The 16,928-nt window shown below is 45.2% G+C and overlaps 1 protein-coding gene and 1 non-coding gene across 2 annotated transcripts in view; one reads left to right on the plus strand and one right to left on the minus strand.

The window, feature by feature from the left end:
- CLIC5 (chloride intracellular channel 5) overlaps positions 1-16,928 on the minus strand; it is a 154,313-nt gene that overhangs the window by 81,564 nt on the left and 55,821 nt on the right.
- On the plus strand, positions 12,263-12,368 carry LOC116658412. The gene has a single exon (XR_004313791.1). It is a non-coding gene; the product is annotated as a U6 spliceosomal RNA (small nuclear RNA).

Raw genomic sequence — 16,928 nt, forward strand, 5'->3', positions numbered from 1 at the left:
ATCCCCTCACCCCTTCTCCACGCTCCCTCCTCCAGGGAACCCATCCCTTCAACGGCAGGAAAGAGGCACAAATTCAAATCCACCCCCTAGCCCGGCCTTTACCTCACTCTTAGCTCTGTTTTCCAGCACTCCGATAGACACCTGCCCTTGATTGGCTGGCTGTCACCTCAAACAGAACAGCCCTAAAACCAGAAGCTCATTCTCATGACCAACAAATCCCATCCCCTCAGCTCCATTTCTGCCACCGATCCACAGGGTTTCTGGCTTAAAAGGACCCACGAAGCTCAAGCTCAGTTATTTTATCTGCACTCAATCCACTTACAACAACTTGGACAATCATGGTTGAGCCCATCAGTGGTACCATCATTCCAGACATGGAAACCCGTCTCTCCTGAGATGAACGGACCAGGAAACAACTGAATCCAAAGCTTGGGCCCCAACTCCTATGTTTGCACAGTCTTCTCCCAAGGCATGTCCAGTGTGAACCCACGCCACTCCCCCACAGCACGCCCATCCTTGCAACCCTAGCTCCAGCTCAAGTCACCTCCTGGCTTGACCACTTGAGAAGCCCCAGGCCCTCATATTCATAATCGCTGTGAGCATAGTCAGAAGAGCAAAGGCAAAACCAGCCACAGCTCACGTCATCTCACCGCTCCTCCTTAAATCCATGTAGCGCGTGTCCCACAATGTTGGCTGTGACTTTATCTGACGAGACGGGGTCAGGCCAGATGACTTCTAAGAGGTCTTTCCTGATCAGAAATTCTATGATTTTATGATTGCTGATCCCATGTTATAGAAAAGGAAGGCTGGCCTTCAAGAAAGTCACACAACCAATGTGTGGCAGAGCCAGACCTGGAATCCAGGGCTTTCTCCTTTGAGTGCCTTTATCTTCCCACCACGTGGGGCAACATGGCACAGGAACCATTCCAATGAAGCAGGGACCAAATCAAGCTCCTCCCCTGGGTAGAACCCTCTGGTGACCCCCGTGACTTACAAGGGGGTGAAAACCACTTACTTGTCATTCAAAATTCCTTCCCACTATTGTTTATGTATCTTATTCCCAATGGTGCCCCTCCATATACCAGTCTCTTCAGCCAACCTTGCATAGCCCCTGGGCCCTGAGCATCCCCACCTCCACACTGCTGTGGACCTGACATGCATGCCCACTCCTAGCCACTCAGCGAATCCTGGTCACACTTCACAGCACAACTGAGGTCCCACCTGCCCCTAGGCTCATTCAAGCCATACCACTCCCTTTACTGGTGCCCCTTACTTCACTTCCTGCCACTCCCGAGGCATGATGCTGGCATTTTTACTGCTCAGCTGCAAGCCCATGGACTGCTGGGACCCCATCTTCTCTGACCTCCCCTCCCCTCTTTGAGCTCTCACAGAGCCCAGCACAGAGTAGGTGGCGTCTCATAAACATGCTTGTTAATTGGCTCATTGATTGATGGATGGTTTCCAAGCTCTTAACTCCCTACATTCTTTATCTTACTAATATTTCCTTCATGCCCAGATTTGAAAATTACTTGTCACTCTTACATCATTTAAAAAAAAATTACAAAGGAAGAAAAGGAAGTTTAAAAGAAAGGTCAAAAGCATTCCCTTCCCCTCCCTTTTCTGGTGTATTTGGGGTCAGTCTGGGGTGAATCATGCTAATAAGCATATTTGCCTCGCCCTCCTCCATCCTCTGAGAGAGATGCTTCCAGTGGGGACTTGACTTCAACCTGCCCTTTGGATTCTCCATCAATCCTATTTACCCATGGCCTGGGCCAGGGGTTCTCAGTCTCCAATGAATCCCAGAATCAGATGCCTGGGACTCACTCCAACCTCCCAAATCTGAATCTCTGGGGACAGGGCTGGGCCAATCCTTGTGAAAAGGCTTTGCCATGACTTTTCCATGTCCCCAAGGTTGAGCACCCCTGGCCTCGCCATTGTTCACCATGAGCGCTGCAATGAACATAACTCAAAGACACTTCCCGTGCTAGCAGAACTAAAGACGACTTCTTTCTAGAGGTTAACAACTCGATTTCTTTTTTACCGGAAAGAATTCATTTTCTTTCTGACAGCAGATTATCTATCTTATTTATCCCTAAAGAATTTCACATCTCAGAACTAAGACACTCCTTGAATAAATACATGAGTTTCCAAAGTAGTTTCTCACTCAGGGAGCTGGCAGAGAAACCCCCCCGGGAGGTGGAGCTGACCCCTCTGAACGCAAGCAGGGTCAGATCTAAGATGCCTGGGTGGAGACTCACGCCTTCAGGAAACCCGCACGTAGCCACTTTGCATCTTCACTGTTTCTGGTCTTCCAGGCTTGATGAAAAGGACAACCAAGGATGCCTCCTGGGTAACAGTTTTTAAAAGGTCCCAGGTATCAAGTCTATGATGTTTTTCCTATAGTCCTGCTAGATAATACACTTAAACGTGTGTGTGTGTGTGTGTGTGTGTGTGTGTGTGTGTGTTTCCATGAGAGTAACCATGGCTAGGCAGAGCAAGAAGGTTGCAAGAGAGCAGGAAAATCTGCATAGAGATCCCCGGAATCCTGTTGAAACTAAAGGATCTAGACTCCAGAGCCTCCTTTCTCATTGAAGAGCACCTTCAGGTGAGCCTGGGAGGCCCCGCCAAGAACCCAATGATAGGAAAGGGATGAAGCCCCTGAAATAGCATCCCTATGGAGCTGAAAGGGGAGGGGCCAGCGCAGCACCCCAGTGGTTTGATGCATCCTGATCCAGCACCCCCCTCCCCGAGCTATGCAGGAGCTCCCTTGGAAGAGGAAGCAGTTACAAGAGGAACTCCCTTGAGCTGGAAGAATCCAACCGCTGGTCCGAGATCTACACTCTCCCTGTGGCTACACTACTACAGACAGTGGCCTCTGGGGGCCTCCAGCCCCTGGAGCACCAGCCCCATGGAGGCGATCAGATAGTCTGTGTCCTGGCTCCAACGACGAGACAGGAGCAGATAAAATTGCATCTCTGACTTCTTGAATATATCATGGGAGGAGAGTACAAGGGCTTGGCTTCTCACTTTTGAGGCTAGACTGGGCCTGAAGAGGAGCCTTTACTTAGACCCCAATTCATACACAGAATAATCAGTGCTCGCACCAACCCCAGGAAATATGTATTGGCATTATCAGCATTGCACTGGTAAGAAAACTGTGGCCCAGAGAGACCAAGTAACCTGTCCTAGCTCACACAGCAGGCGACCCAGAGCCTGACTCCTAAAGCCACACTCTTCTACTGCACTGCTTGTTACCCACTGACATGGGCCCAGCATCTGGAATCACAAAGGAATCAGGAATGAAAAGCTCTAGACTTGACCGTCTACACTGATGGACGCGTTGACCTGGATGGAGAGAACCACCAAACACCCAGAGAAACAGCACAAGTCGGCAGGGAGGCAGGACCTGACACCACTGGCAGTGGCCTTCAGCATTTGTAGACCCCAGTCCTCACTCCCACCACCTGCCAGGGCACCTGAGATGGGTCTTAGTCGACCTTTGACACCAGCACTCCCACGGATGTGCTGCCAGGTATGGACGCTCTTACTGGCACAGCAGGGCAGATGAATTTGTGTATCGAGTTACTGACCGCAGATCAAAACCAGGAGGTAGTGGGAACGAAAAATAGTGGCTTAATGTGATAAAAGGAATGTCGACATCTGCTAAGCCCGTGCTTAGGCCAGCGAGCTGCCCGAGGTGATCACGCAGCCAGTGGGCAGCTGGGGTCTGAGAGGGAACATCACCAGATTTGATCTTGTCTGTTCTGGAAGTCAGGTGACCACACCACGGGTCACTATGACTTGACTTCCGCCCTGCTCCACAGTCAGACCCTTCCAGATCACTCAGTAAATGAAATGACTAGTCATTTCCATCAGACAATCAGCAGGGCTCCATTCTGTTTCCCTCGGGCTGCATTGATGATTATTTACTAGACCGACCCCATGCACTGATTGTTCTGGAGTCCTGCAGATGGGGCTTTATTGTCCGTCAGCATCTGATAACTGCATACCGGTTGGCTGCAAGCTCTCTATCAACAAATGGATCACGGTGCCCTGAGGCTCTGAGAAGTTCTAGACACTTATCTGCATAAGCAAGGCCACCTTGTTCAGCTGTGGACAAAGCTGCCTGCCCGGGGACCCGCCTCTGACGATGACTCAGTGGCTCTCCACCAGAGCCACCCTCTACAGTCACTTAGGTGTGGGGGTAAAAATGCCACTTCTGGGTCCCACCCATAGAAACTTTGATGTAATTGGCCTGGGAGGAAGCCTGCTATCAGTTTTTAAATTTCCCCAAACAATTTGAATATGTAGCCAAAGTTGAGAACCACCAGTTTCTGTTGAAACCCACGCCCTTGGTCCCAAGAGACATCTGTTGCAAAATTGGCCCACAGTCATCACCTCGCTTTGGTGGATTTCTGTATCTAGGGTCCAGGGGTGGGACTGGGGGTGGCAGAGCCCACGGAGGTGGGAGGTATGTCTTGATCTAACTATGCAGCACATCCTGCGTTTGTCTTCCCAAATCACTTTCTGTTTTGCTTTCACTTCCTTGCTCTTTTTTTTTTTCTTTCAATAAACCATACTCACGGCCCCTCTCAATTCTCTAACCTGTTGTCCTCCCTTTGTGATCAAAGTCCCAGCTGCTTATGATCTCATTTACTCTCAAAATAGCCCTGAGAGTGAGGAAGCAGCCAGGCTGTTGTTAGACTAAGGCAAATCAGGGACCCGCAGATCCTAGTAGAATGCTTCTACCTGCCCTGGAATTTACAGCATTACCAAAGCCAGTGCGTTCACAGCAATTTTCAATTTACAAAGTGCTTTCATCTCTTTGTTCCTGTGGCCTCCTCACAGCCAGTCTGTGGGGACAGTATTTTCATAACTAGGGTGGTTACATGTCCTGAACAACCCCAGGTAACCCCTGTTGTCCCAGGCTCTTTGTTGGTAACACCTCCTTTCACTCTCAGAAGTGTCTTGGTTTGGACACTAAATGATACGGTCACGTTATTTATAACTACCCTCTTGTCTTAAGAGGCGGGTCTTGAGACTCATAGAAGTTACGGAACTTGTTCCAAGTCACCCTACTAACTAGAGGCAGAGACCAGACTCGAACCCAGCTCCTCTCTCTCCTCTGCCCCATCCACATTTGTTACGGGGAATTAGAATCAGAGCTGCCTACTCAAACCTTTCTAATTACAGATGAAGAAATGAAAAACTTGGGGTAAATGATCTCTTAAACGTCCCTACTAGAGCGTTCCCTGGAAGGGAGAGGCGTGGAGTGCAGGGCAGGGATGGGCAGGCATCTGGACAGTGTTGCATGACCACATTAGGATGGGTTAGTAAGTTGCTAATAAATGTCATCTTGGAAGCACTCAAGAACCTAACTTGGAAAAAGAAGGTACAAGACCTTATGAAAAGATGCTCAAACATCGCTAATTATTACAGAAATGCAAATCAAAACTACAGTGAGGTACCACCTCATACCAGTCATAACAGCCATCCTTAAAAAGTCTACAAATAACAAATGCTAGAGAGGGTGTGGGAAAAAGGGAACTCTCCTACACCACTGGTGAGAATGTAATTTGGTACAGCCACTATGGAAGACAGTATGGAGGTTCCTCAAAAAAACTAAAAATAGAGTTGTCATATGATCCAGCAATCCCTGGGCATATATCCAGAAAAAAAAAAATACCTATACTTTGAAAAGATACATGCACCCCGATGTTCAGAGCAGCACTATTTAAAACAGCCAAGACATGGAAGCAACCTAAATGTCCATCAACAGACATCTTTATAGAAGATATGGTATATATATGATGGAATATTACTCAGTCATAAAAAAGAATGAAATAATGCCATCTGTGACAACATGGGTGGACTTAGAGATGATCATACTAAGTGAAGTAAGTCAGAGAAAGACAAATACCATGTGAAATCACTTATATGTGGGATCTAAAAATGATACAAATGAACTTATTTATAAAACAGAAACAGACTCACAGACATATAAAACAAACTTACCAAAAGGTCACCAAACGGGAAAGGGTGGGGAGAGGTAAATTAGGAGTTTGGGATTAGCAGATACAAACTACAATATATAAAACAGATAAACTACAAGGTCCTACTGTGTAACACAGGAAACTATATTCAATATCCTGTATTAAACCACAATGGAAAAGGGGGAGGAAAAAGGTGCAAGACCTGACATATAGGTGTTTGGAAAAGAGTGAGAAATTTAGAGTCTGAGCTGCTAGTTGAGGACCAGCTCACAATGTTATTCACTGTCAACTTTGGGGCATTTCATGTACACTCTCTGAGCACACATGTGTTGCTCAGCCATAAAACGAGACAAGTCATCATCCTTAGCCCCCGAGGTTGTTAGAGGGAGAGCAAACTGCAGCTGGCCAAGTGCTCTGACAGCATGATGTCTCACGAGGTCCCTGGGAGCTACCTTTATTTGTTTTCATCACTTTTTGTGAGTGAATCAAGGCTCATGAACAAGGATGCTGGGGACTCAATGAGATAAGGTATTTAAATGTGCTTCGTAAGTCCTAAAATGCCACCATTTTAAAAATTATTATTATTATTATTATCAGCAGCAGCGGTAGTAACAGACACTGATTATTAATTGATGTGGCACAGAATCATACATCCTTGAAACTCGCTGGATGATGGAGGGTTTGAATGACACATCCAGAGGACAGGCTGGGTTGGCAGTCCTTTCATGGGAGTGTCGAAGATGACCACATCACAACTCTTCCTGGGTGAGGCCGGCCTGCCTAGGAGGCTTCCTGGAAACCTCCCTGCTGGGCCCTGCAGAAAGCACCTCTGATACCTGACACTTTCAACAAGAAGGCCCTTCTTTTCATGAGAATCGTGCAGCAAAGAGAAACGTCAAACTGCGGAAATGCCCGATTCTGTAAATCAGTACACTGCTTCTTTAAAATGAAACCGTTCAAAGCCTGGGGAGCATCTTTATTTCGCAGTTATGTTCAGCCTTCACCTGTAAATGACAACTACTAACCAGAAGCTCAAAAGGGAGGGGGGGAATCAAAAGAACTTTCCTATCTGATTTTTTTTGTTGTTCCCCCCTCTATCTGGTTTGTGCACCGACCGAGAAGCCTGCTTGCCTTTCAGGGGTTGCATTCCTTTAGGGAAAAGACAAATGACAACACGGGTACTTTAGAATTCTTGGAGGCACTGGGGGCTGCAAAGTGAGCTTTTAATATAAATGGAGAAAAGCTCCAAGCTGCCAGCATGAAATTCAGAAGGCGCAGGTAGAATGGCCTTCTCACCTAAGAGCAGGGCAAAGGGCTCCTTTGGCTCTAAAAGAGTCAATTTGTGTTTCAGATACCTTTCAGGAACTCGACACCGTGAAACTACCTGCTCCCAGGGAATCTGAGAAAGTCCTAGAATAGCTTTCTTCAAGAAGAGCAGCAAGTCTCCCTGCTTTGTAAAAGCTCTCCCTATTCGCTCCGCAGACCACAGGCCTGGACGCTGGGGGCCAGGGCAGCCCTGTCCGGCCCTGGGTCCAACACTGCCCAGCCTCTGAGAAGACATGACCTCTTCCATCCTGGCTCTGCCAGAGCGCCTGGAAGTCCTGCCCAGAGGGGTCCCAGAAACCAAATGACACAGAAGCCACAAAAGCCACATTTGGGGGGAGAGAAACAGGTTGGGGAAAGTTAAGTCTCACTAAAAGACAAATGCAATGTCTATGGACAATTCTGAAAAAATTACTCTAAAGAATGTAAAACCCAGTTGGAAAAAGTTAACAAACCTTCATGAAAGGCTGGGTCAACAGAGACAGACCATTGCCCAGATGTAAAATAAATCACAGCTGATTTATTAGTTTTTAGGCATTAAAAGGTAACAAAGACCAAAAAGCTATTATCAAGGTTCATACAGATCTTATACTTTCTGCCAAAATCTGTTTAATTAGCTTGTCAATAAGGATCCATTGGCCAAAACACATTTAAAAGGCATATATATTCACCATATTCCCCATTCCTGGGAATATATATATATATATAAATATATATATAATAAAATATATATATTATATATTTTATTATATATATATTTATTTCCCCCCCCCCATTCCACCGAATATATATACCTTCTAAATTGAGCCAGGAGGCCCCTGACAGACACCACGTTCTCTTTCCTTCTCAGTTACCTGCATATTTCTAGAGAAACAGCATTCTAAGGTTTTTGCCCTTTGTGAAAGATCTCAGCGCTCAGGCAGCCTGCCGCCGCCGCCTCCCCCTCCCCCAGGTCCTGGCGGCTGTCTCTGCACTGCCCTGGAGGCAACTCTCCTATGGCTTCAGGTTTCCCCGTTTCTGTGGTGTGGGCACCAAGGACCTATCAAATGTTTATTACATTCGCGGGCGGGGAAACTGCCTCAGCGGCATCCTTCCTCCTACAGGTTGCAAAGGAAGTGTAGCAGCTTTTGACGTTAGACTGTTTCTGTCCAGGGAGCGAGGCGACTGAATTTAATTTTTTCACTGTGCTCCTTCCTCCCAGTCTGCCCCAGGTTACCCTGGGCATTTCCTGACACTATCCTGCAGAAGCGCGATTTTGACAATAACAATATTGTGGGCAAGTGGAGCGTTGGTTTTCTGATTTGCAGGTCACAGGGCAAGAAAACATCTTTGTTCCTTTTGCTTTCATTTAATAGCTCTGAGTGAAAGAGGAAAGGGGGATTTTAAGAAACGTTACTTGCTTTGCCAAAGATAATTATATCCCTACTGTTTTCTTTTCTCTCTCTTCCTTCCCCTCACCCTCAGTTTTAGAAGGAAGGTTCAGGGCTCCAGGCAGGATCTCCCTGATCCTGGAGATGCCCTTCAGGACAAGCCAAAATTACACCGGAGCAGGGCAACCGCAGGTCCCGCGGTGGGTTTGACAAACTGCTGGGGCCGACTCTCCAGGAAAACAGCCACCTGTCAGATTGCACCTGACTCCCTCCCTCCCGGGACCCCCGAAACGAGGCTCGGGCTCGAAGAAAGGCCACCCAGGGGACCGCCAGGGCTGGGCTGCGCTCCCTGGGGAGGGTCCGGTGTCCCAGCGCGCTAGGCGCACGGCCACGTGAGCCGCGAGTCGGGCTGGAGGAGCCGCAGGTGCGGCGGCGCGGGGACGCCGACCTACCTTCACGAAGAGCTCGATCTCGGGGTCCCTGTCGTCCCCGTTAGCCGTCGCCGCGTCCGTCATGCCGTCGGCTCCCGGGGCCAGTGTCCCGGGCCGGGGAGGCGCCACCTCTACGGCGCCTGGGTCAGCGCTCCTGCTCCTGCTGCTGCTGACAGCGGGGCCCCCTGCGGAGCGGCGTTTATTTATCGATTTTTAATGTACGTCTCAAGCCGGTGACAGCAGTGCCTGAGAGATCTGGGGCCCCCGGCGATCACCCGGAAAGGAGACAAGCCAGGAGGGGACAGGGGACCTGAGGGAAAGGTGGGCTCAGGGATGGGCAGCAGGTTCTGGGAGCAACAAGTGCCGCGCACTGGGAGGTGTCACAGGATCCGCGGCCGGCAGCGATCCAGCGGTCGCCGCCAGCGCCCAAAATAGCCGGCGCCGCGGGGCGGGGTCAGCCTGGGCGGGCGGGAGGGGCTCCCCGCGAATGCGGCCCCCGCCCCGCACCCCACACCCCGCACCCGGCGGACCCGCAGCAGCCAGGCGGGCGGAGGATGTCCTGGCAGAGGTGAAGCCGGGAGGGAGGGGAGAGGAGGAGAGCGGAGAGAAGAGAGATGGGTTTAAGCCTTACGTTTCATTAATGAAGCATCAGCTCTTCCAAGTTACTCTTCTACCGGCGTTACCCACTTGGAAAGCCCCTTCCTGCCTTAGCGATGCTCAGAGTGGGATGGGGCTGTGGAGAGCGGGGAAGGGAACGCAAGGACCCTGAAAAATGTGCGTTTGCCCGCCTCGTGCTCGTGCTCGTGCTCCACCAACAGAGTAGGGTTAGCGGGGAGAGGGACGCAGGGACGGGCTGCGGGTGGTGGGGTGTAAGATAGAGAGGTGAGCCAACCCGGTCAGGTGCAGCCCGAGCCCAGATCCATGTTCTTTAACCGTCTGGGCTGTTGCTCTTCCCTTTTCTTTTCTTTTGCTTACTCTTTTCTTTCTTTTCTGTTCTTATTTATTTCTGTCCTCTTTTTAAACGTTTTTTAGTAAAGTATAATATGCATTGGAAAATGCATATATGGTTAAGTGCACAGTTCAATAAATTTTCACAACTGAACCTTTCCGTGAAACCAGCACCAGATGAAGAAGTAAAACGTTAGCTACACCCCCAGAAGCTCCTCCTGGTCTCTCCTCTCTAGCTGCTCTACACTGCTCACATCCACCTGGAGTAACTATTATCTGGACTTGTAACAGCACAGGTTAGTGTGGCCTGGAATTTTACAATAAACACAGTATAAACTCCTTGGCGTCTGGCTTCCTTGGCTTGCCTTTAAATTGGTGAGGTTCACCCATTCTGCTGTGTGTAGTTGGAAATCATCCATTTTTATTGCCACAATTTATTTATCCATTCTTCCATTGATGGACATTTGCATAGTTTCCAGTTAATGATTACCAGGGGGCTGCTATCAACATTCTAGCAAACATCCTTTCACACAACTGTTGGCTATATACACTCAGGAGTGGAATTGCTTGGTTCTAGAATTTAAGAATGTTCTTCTCAAGTAAACACTGCCAGACAGTTTTCCAAAGTGGTTGTACCACTTTATATTCCCACCCTCTATTTCTTTTAAAAACAGGTGCTAAGTCTTTTGCATCTGGAATCTAGTCAACTTCTGTTTGTGTTCTTTGCCTTCTCTTTAGTCAGTCCTTTTTGTGCTCTATCTTGCTTTACTTACAAATATATATTTGTTCCACAGCTTTCTAAGAAAAAAATTAATCACTTAATAGTAAGTAACAGTACTTATTAGGTTCCAGGCAAAAAATACTAAGCTCTCTACGTGTCTTAACTTATTTAATCTTTATGGATAGGGCTATTATCCCAATTTTACAAGTGGGGAAACTGAGGCATAGAGTCTTTAAGTAACTTGCCCCTAGTCATTTGGTTAGGAATCAGCAGAATCAGGATTTGAACCCAGACAGACTGAGCCTATGCTCTTAACGACTCTACTAACTGCCTCTCTCAAACTTAGTGCACACTGGGTAAGTCACTCTAGGCGAAAAAAAAAAGACACTGCCCTGGTCTTAATGGAGATTAAAATCTATTTCAGGATAACAGTCACATAAAAGGAAAACTAAGGCTGCCACATGAATTGGGCAGATGGAGGGGCTACATAAGTCAGCACATAGACAGATTATTCACCACGGATAGAGTGGCCAGAGAGAAAGGCCTCAGAGAGCAGAAGGCACTACAGCTGAAACTTCCAGAATGGTCAGGCACCTGACTGGCAGAGAAGATGACCACCCTTTACGACAGGCTGTTTCCCCATAAAATCCAAGTGCAATGTCTCCTCACCGTACACTGTACACGATAGCTTTGTCAAGGTGAGGTTTGACTGCTCTCCTCCTCCTTGGTTTCGGGCTTACATCACCAAAGGCCTTTAGAGAAACAGTCACCTTCCCAGCTGTACATTCCCAGCCAGTGACTGCATACTCTGGGAAGGACAAGGTTACAGAGGGAGACAGCCACCTTCGCTGCGCTGCGTGCACTACAGACTCATCACTTTCCCGCATGGGGCCGCGGACAATATTTGCAATAGCAGTGTGGAAGAGGTATAACATTATATGCTAAAATGTCTTTGAGGGTTTTTTTTTTTTCTGAGAAAGAAAGATGCCTTACCCATGTGATTATTTTCTTGGCTATGAGCTAAACAATATGTGACATGACCTCCACTTTCCTTAATCCCACACCTGGCAGAGTTGGCTTTTACTTCATTTTCTCCAAATATCTCCCACTTACCGAAAAATGAAGCAGTTCCCTTTTAATTTCCAGATAATACCTCCCATCTGAACATCTTTGCAGGTAACTGCTTATTTTAATATTATAAACTTTTATTTTGAAAAATATTCTGCTTTGGTCATAAAATATTTCTGTGCATATTTCTAGTTTTTAATTTCATATTCTGCTTTATAAGTTCCAGATTTAAAAGGCTTCATTTTATGCCCTTTAATGTCAAAGCAAAATTGGTTAGTCAGTTCCAGCTTTCTTCAGAGAAAAACACCTCCTTGATCATAGACTGTATTTCTGATAATCATAGTTTCATAAACTTGGTGCAAGTTTTGGTTAAATCCTTATCAGGAAAGCACTTCAAAAACATATTAAATGCTCACTTTGGCAGCACTTACACTAAAACTGGAATAATATAGAGCAGATTAGCATGGCCCCAAGGGAAGGATAACATGCAAATCTGTGTAACACCCATATTTTTGTATGATTGTTGAAATCAAAAATTATAACATATCTGATGGGGTTTTCAATATATTCAGATTCAATTATATGACATAAAGGGTGAAGGTAAAGGACCTTATTTGTTGTAATGTTTCTCTACTTCACTTCAAGTGGTAAGCTATGGACTCTAAGCAGATTGAGAAAAGTTATGCAAAGAGATATAGTAAAAAACCCAATAGAAAAATTTAAATGTAATGGCAAGAAATATTCAAATCATCTAAAAGGCGGGGAAAGGGAAAACAGAAAACTAGTAATAAAATGGCACACATAAATCCAACAATTTCAATACTTACACTAAATATAAATAGTCTAAACACATCAATTAAAAGCTGGAGATTGTTGGACTGGATTAAAAAAAAACAATCCAAAATCCAACTCTATGCTGTTACAGAGTCTCACTTCAAACATAATGATATAGATAAATTAAAGTAAAAATATGAGGAAAGATACCATGCAAACATTAATCAAGAGAAAGTTAGTCACCGTATTAATACCAAACAAAACAGACTCCAGAACAAGGAGATCATCATGGATAAAGAGGGAGATTATGTAGTGATAAAAGAGTCAGCTCATCAGGAAGACACAACAACCCTAAATGTGTATGTCCTTAATAACTGAGCTTCAAAATATATAAGGCAAAAGTGATAGAACTGAAAGGAGGAAAAGAAAAATACGCAGCTAATGCAGTACCTAGAAAGAAATGTATAGGTATAATACATACAAGTATTATTTATAAATATATTACATATATGTGTATAACACACATAAGTATAAGTATAACATATATAAATTTTATATGTGAAATATTCTCTTTAGAAAAGAAGAAAGGTCTCAAATCAAGAGTCTAAGCTTCCACCTTAAAAAATTAGAAAAAGAATAGCCAACGAAACACAAAGCAAGAAGAAGAAGTAAATAATAAATATAAGAACAGAAATTAATAGAACTTTAAAAAGATAAAACAGTGGAGAAAATTAATGAGACCAGAAGCTGGTTCTTGGAAAAGACCAATAGAATTAATAAACTTCTAGCTATATTTACAAGAGAAAAAGAATGTGTATATATGATGATGATGATGAAGAAACCATGATGATCCTTAAAAGATTTTCCCAAAACGTTCACCTTACCCAGCACCAGAGTGTAAGCATATCATTTATGACAAGCTCCTACTCTTGTGTACTTAACGATATTTAGTCGAACCCACTCATTCTGCCCAGGGTAGCAGCTATTTCTATAGCAGTAGGTCATTCCACCCTTACATTCTCTACAGAGGATCTCTTGGACAATCCCAAGGGTTTCAGCTTCCAGCTGAGGGGACTGACTGATTTTGATGACACCGGTGGAAGCACCGGTCATATCATGTCTCTGTGGGAGGACCTAGTGGGTGTAGACAAAGGAAGATGGGTTCTTCCACCTGCATGAGGTCACAGGTTGGGCTGTGAGGCAGATTGGGCTGGGTCGCTGGTTCTGTTCCTTTATAAACTAACGTGCTCTCGGGTGTGTCCAACATTGCCAGTGATCTTTGTCCTCACAGCAATCTGCCTGCTTGTGCTCAGCACAGGGAGAGGCCAGGGAGTAGGCTGGACTGAAGCCCAGAGTCCATGTCAACAACTGTCACTCATCCCGCTGATTCACTTATTACTTATTCCTTCCCCTTGTGTTTTGGGGGTGACATGCTCTTTCTAGAACCCTCTGAGAACACGCTGTGTACAGATCCCCTCCTGAAACTGAGCAGTCTTACCTCCTATTATTATTCCTTCCTGGAATTCCTTCATGGGTCAAGTCATGTCTTTTTCATAAGAGTGGAAGGTCCTTGAGGACAGGAATCCAGTTTGGTGTCCCTTCAGCATAACCCACAGAATGCAATTGCCCCTTTCTATCAGCTTGCAAGCAAGCTGATAATACTCCCAGGACAGTGTACATGCTCGTTAAATAATGGCTGATGGAATCAGTTAATGAATAACTGGCACCTCTTTTATTCACAGCCTCCTCCTCCACTTGGAATTCTGTGCTTATATCACTCCAAGGCTGATGTTAGTGAAATAGACTTTACAGTGCGGAGTTTTTATAAATATTCTAATTTTGAACTGAAACATAGGAGAGGGTTATACAACAATAATGATAGTTAACATTTCCAAAAGTCCACTGTGTGTGGGAACTCTGAAACCCTTATTAGCTCACTTCATCTTCATAATAACCCAACGAGACAGGTGCTATTAGTCTCATTTCACAAACGAGGAAGCAAAGACTCAAAGAGGTTAAGTAACTTGTCCAAGGCCACACAGATAATTATAATCATTTATCTGGCACTCTGGCCCAGGTCTCCCCATCTTCTTAACCACCAGTGCTTTACTGTGTATGTGAAATAGGATGTGGTTGGATGAGATTTGGGTGCTGACAGACATTTAGAAATTGCTTATTGAATTGGTGGGATCAGTGAATGGCCAGTCTTAGAAAAGAAATGACTAGACTTGAGGATTCTGGAACCCTCCTTTGCTCTGCTAAACTTAAGAGACACCCAGAGATGAGCTGAAAAAAAGAAACAGGGACTAAGAAATGGCACACACAAAATAAAAAAATGCCCAGCCCCTAGAGAAAGCAAAACCATGGGAGACAAAAGGCAGGATAAAAGTGATCCCAGGTCATGTTCTGTTGCATCACTGTGCATTTTTGGTAGGGTTTACTGCTTCAGTGATGGTCCTCCCTTAATGGCAAAATTCATACGTTAGTCACAGCAAGATCACATAAAAATACTAATCCATGTTTTAAAAACTTGGATAGCATCCAAGATAAATATATGTAACAAAATTCCAAAACAATTGTTGACCCATATTGCTCTTACCCACACATCTGATTCTATTTCGACCAACAGGTTCACTTTGCCAATTGAGCAGAGACAGCCTTTAATAACTCAAAAAAAGGCATGCTGTTAAAGAGGACCAGGGTGGAGGAGAAGCGAGGTGAGGGGCAGTGGGGATGGAAAGTCAGCATCTATACAAGTGGGAGCAGAATGCAGAATGTTTTGAGGAAAGTGGGCAGATGCCCATGACCCAACAGAATAAAGTTCTGAAAGGAAAAGGGAAAGGTTGTTATGATGTTTGACAGCTAGAATCCATTCACCTTTTTGTTAGAGGGGACCCCGATTTTCCTTAAGATTCTACATCCTCTCCATTCACAGCCCGTCAGGCTCAAGTGGAGTTTCAGGGGTGGGCAGATGACTCTTGTTGGCCAATGGGAGCACCGAATTCCTCTGAGCACAGTGATTGGTTCAAAATGGACACATGACCAACTTGGATCCAATGAGATTCAATTCTGAGACTTTGGTCAGAAATGTGTTTAAGAGAAAATTCTTCCTTTCTTTACAGAGAAACTAGGATATGATCCTGGAGCTGCCTACACTATCTTGCCACTGCTGAGACAAGAGTCTGACTGAGAGCAAAGCCAACAGAGAGGGAAAGAAAAGGGCCAAGAGATGGAGAAAGGAAGACTGTGCTCTGGTGCATTGTTTGAGTGACTGGACCTCTGCGTGCCTAGAATTTCCTATCCTGATGGTCAGTAAAAATCCCTTTTTGGCTCAGACCATCCTGAGTTGGGTTTTCTGATGTTTGCAACTAGAGATTTATATCCACAACAGTTAGAACCTGCACAGAATAAAGAAAGAGGGCTATGGGCAAGAGCTGTTCCATATGATAGAAAAAAGGTCTCAACAACACGGTGATGCACTTTAGAAAGGTGACCGCATCCTGAGATGAATACAAAGTATATTTTTTAGGTTCTAGTCCTCATAAAAACACGATATAGTCTTTTCAGGCTCATGAGCTAAGATACAAGGTGAAAATAAAAATATGTTCAGGAATTGACAAAGTTACAGAGAAAGGTCCTGTGTGTAGATGTAAGGTGATCACATAGAGCTACAGAATAAAATGATAAAATCATAAAACAATGTCTCCAGGAATTGATTGTTGTTTTTTTTTTTAGCAGAGAAAAAAATTCCGGGAACATATGTGTATTTGAGTCTTTTCTTTCTTTCCATATATTTCCTTGTATCTTTCTCCTTTTCTCTCTACTTTAGGAACTCAGAGAAATAGAATAAAACATTTCTGTGCATTATTACCTGGTCAGAGCTAAGCCAACACAGAAGAAATTTATTTCTGCAGCACAGTAATAAGGGATTCCCTTTAACCTATACTCAGGGAGGAAGGTTTGATTCTATTTTTGTCATATATTTCCCCAACTGTGCAATCTTTTATGATCTGCCAGGAAGATTAACCCTACACCCACAAAGCTTGGACAGAAAAATCACAGAGTATTACCTTGAATTGTTTCAATTTCCTTCTTCCAGGGAGAAGGCAGAAAGCACTTCAAATATCTCATTTTGGTTAAATGCAGCAAGCACACCTTGGTTGGCTGTTCTGTACCAGGCACTGTGCTCAATGCTGGGGATAAATTTATGGTAAGTCCCAGCCCCCTTCCCAAGGAGTTCACAGTGCCTAAAACACACATGGGGTGCTCCCAGTCCTCAGCCCTTCTAGCTGAGGAGATA

This window comes from Camelus ferus, chromosome 20 (assembly GCF_009834535.1).
Source record: "Camelus ferus isolate YT-003-E chromosome 20, BCGSAC_Cfer_1.0, whole genome shotgun sequence".
Taxonomy (NCBI): domain Eukaryota; kingdom Metazoa; phylum Chordata; class Mammalia; order Artiodactyla; family Camelidae; genus Camelus; species Camelus ferus.